Source organism: Rhipicephalus sanguineus, chromosome 11 (genome assembly GCF_013339695.2).
Source record: "Rhipicephalus sanguineus isolate Rsan-2018 chromosome 11, BIME_Rsan_1.4, whole genome shotgun sequence".
In the NCBI taxonomy this organism is placed as follows: domain Eukaryota; kingdom Metazoa; phylum Arthropoda; class Arachnida; order Ixodida; family Ixodidae; genus Rhipicephalus; species Rhipicephalus sanguineus.
The window spans coordinates 119,013,116-119,019,491 of record NC_051186.1 but is presented as its reverse complement, the minus strand read 5'-3'; the positions used below and the strand labels follow the sequence as shown (position 1 = coordinate 119,019,491).

The 6,376-nt window shown below is 43.9% G+C and overlaps 1 long non-coding RNA gene across 1 annotated transcript; it reads left to right on the top strand.

Annotated features, from left to right (window-relative positions):
* The first annotated feature begins 1,706 nt into the window (after window positions 1–1,706).
* Window positions 1,707–5,561, top strand: LOC119373539 (uncharacterized). The gene is made up of 4 exons (XR_005179889.1): window positions 1,707–2,103; window positions 2,654–2,831; window positions 3,504–3,560; window positions 4,204–5,561. It is a non-coding gene; the product is annotated as an uncharacterized LOC119373539 (long non-coding RNA).
* The last annotated feature ends 815 nt before the right edge of the window (window positions 5,562–6,376 follow it).

Below are 6,376 nucleotides of genomic sequence, written 5' to 3'. Positions count from 1 at the left end.
GTGCAACGCGGCGGCCGCGTCCAGCGGCAGCATCCGTCCGTGCTCCCTCACGCTCTCTCAGCAATCACGTGATGGCACAATGGTGCTCGCAGCAACGCTCCTTCGTCAGACGTCTCGTTGCAGCAGTCGAGTTAGTCGAATGGCTCCCAAGCGGCCCGGTGATGATTCCACGGCAAGTGGTTCGGGAAAGCGCCCCAATAATGTGTGTTCCCCCGATACCGTGGCATAGTCAATTGAATGGCCACAGGCTTTCGCCGAACACACTTCGGAATGTACAAAGGGTCCTTCAATGTTTTAAGGACGTTTTCTTCGACCTTTACATCCGCAGCGTATGTTGTGCTTTCTTTTGGCCGTAACCATCTTTCTTAGTACAAAACCGAGCGAGCCACGATCAAGTGGTCCACAAACTTCTGTCCCCGACTGTACACCCTCATCATCAATTCAGCACCACTAATTGTAGCACTCTTCTTGCACCCACGTATACACCCATCTGGTAATTGCATCCTTTATGTCCGGCTTGTGGGGTGCTCCGGCACAGGTAGGGTGTTAGAAAGACGTGCAGTGGGGTCTCTCACACTTCTTCCCACACTCAAGAGTGAAAAATGTTTAGTGTGTGCAATATGTTGGTTAGATGGCTAGCTGTTGCAAAGAAGCAGATAAAGATTGTTAACTACAACGTCCACATGTTTGCGTAAGCTCCTTGTATGTATTCATTACAAACGGTTATGCACAGTCGTGTAGCGATAACTATCAATATCACTGCTGACCCGAAAGTCGCGGGATCGCATTTGGATGGAGGCAAAATGCTTGAGGCCCGTCTGCACCAACAAGATAATGAGCAGGCTTAGACACCAACTAGCCCAACACGTTCTTCTACAGTAGCATATTAACTTCTTCGCTAGAAAAGCGAAAGGTTTCAAAGCAAAATTAAACTCCATACTTCTACTGCTATCTGTCTGATCCCATAACATTTATTTTTTGAAAAATTTAAAAAGTAGGACAATGCCTTTCGCAGCACCGTATTTCCTTAGCCGATCACTCACAATACAGGGCTGGAAATTTACAAGTTTTCTTTTTTTTCTCCAAGTGCTACTGGAATCTAATCGCGCACACAATGGTAACGGCGTGCATTTTGCAGCTTCAAGTGTAGCGCCTTACTTTTGTTCCGAAACAAGTTTCTCGGCAGGTGCACAATCAACAACGCTTCCCGTACCATCTATTTTCACCCGTCAAAGCCACACAAGATATTGTCCGAAGAAGAATGCATCGTCTTCTATCAGCTCGTGCACAAAAGGAAGAAAAACTTACGCAAAATGTGCAACTTGAACAATCGCTATGGCAACTCATCTCTGTGCATTTCGCTAGATAAAGGAACATGATGTTTCTGCACATTTATACCACGCAGGCTACAGCGCGTCAAGGCAACGCCTCCTCTAGAAAGATGCCTGCCGCGTGAGCCCAAAACCGCCTGCCCTACCCTTTCCCTCCTTTGCCGTTTCTAATGAGTGCAGTAGCTGGCGATCCTTGTGGTGGCCGCTTGGAACACAAATTTGGGCATGCGCTCATTACCTTCCTCGACGTCACACCACGCCATCCACATTGAAAACAATAGGAGAGTACGTGGCGCCATCTCTCGACAAGCGACCACAACTGAAGGCAGGACGGCTACAATGGGATAGCCAGCGACGCCGCAGGCATCTTTCTAGTGGAGGCGTTGGTCAATGGGACAATTGTGCACGGAAATTTCGCCACAAGTCCCCCTGTATCGCGGCATGAAGCACATCTTTTTTATTATTATTATTCAGATACCGCGCTTGCAATAATTTTAGAATAAAATATTGTCACTACGCTTCGCTTCGCTTTCTTAAAGCATTATTTTAAACGGCACTCAGTGTCCGGTCTTCCTCTTCATCTGCCGCGTGGCGCGTGGAAGCTCCCAAAGTGTCAGCTATGCGTGCCTACTCCGTGATTGGGACCACACTGGTTATTCTCATCTCAACTTCGCACAGTTCAGGGTTCGACGTTGTTTTCCCGGAGACAGGGTGCCCAGAGCTTAAACAAGAACAAACTAGGGGTCCTATTCAGCCACTGAGTGCGCCTCAAGTAAGTGATTTAGCAGGCCATGAGATTTGAGAGCGATCCTTTCTCAAGTCACTCCTCACATTACTTTGCATTCGTTGCAACATCTTTATTATACCGTTATTACCACTTTTCGTGCACACTGTCTTTTAGTATTCGGTAAATATCATTCGATTTTAAAACGTCGTCTACGTCGTGAATTTAATTGAAAAGTGTGTTATCTTTCGGGAAAGGATACCTGTACTAAAGTCCAGTTTAGTAATACAGGCTTTGAATTTACGAAATATTTTGAACGTGTGAGCGTTGGTATCACCTCTTTTTTAGTAAAACGTAACTCGTCGCTATTGAAACGCATAAGGTAAGGGCCAGTAGATAAGACAAATGAAATATTTAAAATGAATTACAGCATATTTTTAATACCGCTATTGTTGCTGATTAATAAACTTATAACTAGGGCAACATATGTGCGAAGCTGTGCGAAACAGTTTGCATACGGAGTTCTCCAGCCAAGAAAATTGCTTCGGCCAAATATTGCAGCGAGTTGAATGCCTCCATAAGTCTTCTTTTATTGCAGCTGAAAGGAATAGGCGAGTCCTGCAAAATTACCACCGAATGCCAACAAGGATTGGGCTGCTTACAGCAGGACCATGTCGACACTTGCCAGTGGATGTCATTGTTTGGTGAAAGCTGTTCACCTTATCAGATCAAAGGCGGTGTCTACAACGAGGATGGTCCCTGCCTTAACGGGGATGGTGAGGATAAGTTTTTAACCCTGTACTGAAGAACGGCGGGCTGAAGTACATACTGCTAGAAAAGCATCGTTCCTAACGCTGCACAAGTACATCCCATGTATCATATGTTTTACATGTGCACAACGTCATGTTGTACTGTTCAGTTTTAATGCTTGAATCTATCAAGTGCCTATTTTACTTTATTTCGCTGAATCAATTTAGAGCACATTTTTAGCGTGGGCGTATTTAGAAGCATGTGTGAATGATTTACAGTATAAGTGTGTAAGCCAAACAAACATCACCTTGGACTAACAATTTGCATCGATTGCATTGCCTTCCATTACACATTAGGTAAGTTCTGTAGCAGCCTATATGGCTGCAGTACTGAGGAATTCATTTTAGGCAGTGCGGTGGTTTAGAACTTGTTGTGTAAGCTTGAAACAAAATTATCTTCGCTCTCCGCTTTCCCTTCCATCTTTCTTTCCCCTTCCCCCTCCCCTTAGTGTAGGGTAGCAAACCTGATGCTACAATTCTGGTTAACCTCCCTGCCTTTCTCTCGTTTTATTATCTCTCCCCCTCTCCCTATCTTCGTCAGGTTTAACTTCTATGGACTAGTAAGCATCTTCAATTAGCTGCTAGGGACTAGTTACTGAAGTAGTTATGCATTAACTTACACTTTTGTCTCTTACACAGGCTACTGTATAAATGGAACATGCATCGCATAGCAGTATGCCCCTTTCGTAACAAAAGGTATGTCACTTCGGCTAGCGAAAATTACGTAATTCAGTATGTGTCGTAGTTAGCAAAATAACACATTGCACGCGTTTACCGATGACGACAAATGGAAGGTCCAGAATCCACCGGACATTTCGTTCCCTATGCCTCTGCTTACAATGTACACCCGCGAAATACAAGAAAATATTTCGTCACGTACCCGCTTGCGCGCCTATGCGCGACGTGATCGCAGTGCTGCCTGGCGTTTCGCGTGCAAGGAACCACGACATTTTGCTTGCTGTGCTGCCACTTAAAAGATGACAGGGCAGCGACGATGGTAGTGGATGTGCAACGACGCGCATTTTCCTTGCGGCAACATAAGCATTCAACGTTGCATCTGCTATCGTGAACCACCGTGAGCAAAGCACATCATTCGTAAGTTAGGTAAGTTAGGGAGCACCTATACAATACCTTGGGGATCGTATAATTGAGCTTGTGTTACCGACTGTGGCAAAGTGCCTCAGCCTGGCCCTAGGTACAAACGCATAGATAGCAGGCGTGTGTCCCATAAAGCTTCAAATAAGTAAACAATCCTGCCATAGCTATAAAATACTCTTTGCTTGCCATGACAAGTGGGTTATACTTCTTCAGCTTTAAATGTTCCTTAATTTTTTTTCAGGCGTGCTCAAAATGACAACAGCCGGATTATGACTAAAATTACTATTGATATCCCATTGGAATGGAAGCCTTCGCAAATGGCCACGCAACCTGATCGAGCTACGTTCGTTTTGCTAGATTCGTTAACGCCTAGAATATGACGTAGGCCCGCTTTCTTCGGGTCATACTGAGAAGACATCTTGTCATTTTATTGCAATGAACTCAGTCGCTTGTGGACTATTCCTCCAGCCAGCTCATCATTCATTCTCCCCAGTAAGAATATTTGCTTCTGGGTGCCCTTGTTCCTAGACAGGCACCTACAGCCTTAAATAGGATGGCTCTATCCTTGTTGATATCATGCTTATTTCTTTCTTTTCAACTTTCTTTGCGTATTTGCTCATCTTGAACCGCTTTTTCGTTCTTTCCTGCAACTTCGTGTAGCCGGTCCTTCATACGTATTTCTGACCTTCTTGTCCATGACTCCTGGTTCTTCGTTAACACTTGCAATTAACCACTGCTCGATTGTCGTATTCCTTTGTGTCTTTCTCCATGTCGAGCGCACATTATTGAGCTACATAACCCCGCTCACATCGACCACCCCCGCGTTTTCATCAGCGTTCTCGAGCCTGTCTTCAAGGCTCATTTCACGCTTCGATTCTCTTAATTTACAACATACGAACTCCTTTCGTCCTTTGCTGCCTCGTTTGTGCTTTTACCATAGACCCCGCATACAGTCACCCCGCTGTCTTTTGGAGAACTTTCTAGTAAGAGCTCGGATAGTAAACGCAGACTAGCATTCGCTAATCATGTTACCGCTGGCGCCATTGCTTCTAGCCAAACTAATCTCATATACACTTGTAGAGCCAGCGTTATCTATATTTCACTATAGCTGCATGATCCGTGCTTTTCATTCTCACACAATATTGCGAGATGGTAAAAGGCATTTCCTTATTTGTATACGTCGAGGCATTTGTGTGGCTTCCCATGAGTGTGAATAATAAAATACTGGCCGCATTTTCATTAAAGACCATAATTGTCAATTTCTCAGTGCTCAGTTACATATGTCGCTTCGCTGACATTCATATTCGCCTCTCTCTGTACATCTCGTACATTGTCCGCTCGCAGGTCTCTCTCTCCGCTCACGGGCTCACATATGGACATTCCGTTGCACCATTTCCCATTCACGCGTGCAGTTGTAGAAGTATTCCCTCCTATTTTGGGATTACAGTATGCGTTTAATACATACTACACTCTCCTTCATCCAATGCCTTCACTATTTCCTTTTTTCATAATGTATATTCATAATGCCAGATTGATAAGCAGAGGGCTGCAACTGAGTAGCTATCACTTTTCTTGTGTCAATAAACTCTTGTGGTTAAACGCCCCAATTGTCTGATGTACAAATTTCTGACAGCCTGTGCACAAGACAGCATCCGCAAGTTTATGAGTAACGGTCACATGTACTTTTTCGCCACGATAATCTTTACAAAAAGATTGACTTCATAAGAATCGCACTGTCCACAAATGGGTAAACATAGACAGTGCTAGCATTACAATAAGGACCTTCATACAGAACAGTGCCTAGGCCTATAAAAAGGTACAAATTCTATTAATTGTTCGCTTAATAATTGAAGTAATAATGATTTCACGCTCGCACAGGCAACCGTGAATGTATCTCACTCGATGACCACGAACACTCATTTTCACATTACTGGCGTAATGCAAAGCGATAAGGATCGATGAAGAACACAGGCAGAGGTGCGCAAATGTTTCGCGCCACCTAAGGTTCGCAGCGTCCGAGGCACGACCTCCTATAATTACACACCAGGCACCAGGCATGCATCATGCGTGAAGCAACCGTGCCTAAGTTTTGTGACCGCTACGCTTTATTTATTTATTTATTTATTTATTTATTTATTTATTTATTTATTTATTTATTTATTTATTTATTTATTTATTTATTTATTTATTTATATCACTCTATAGGCCTAGATCATTGTAGGTTGATGGGGCGAAAAGGAGCACCTCCTAATTTCGCGAAGTGCATTTTGCATGAGAAGTAAAAATTGCAAACACAAAATGTACATTCTAATCCAAAATGTCCACGGAAACCTAAATGTCTAATGGAAAAGTTAGGGACGTACAGGACGCTGTGCTGCGCACACAGGCACAGAAAGAAAGCATGAAAATGATTA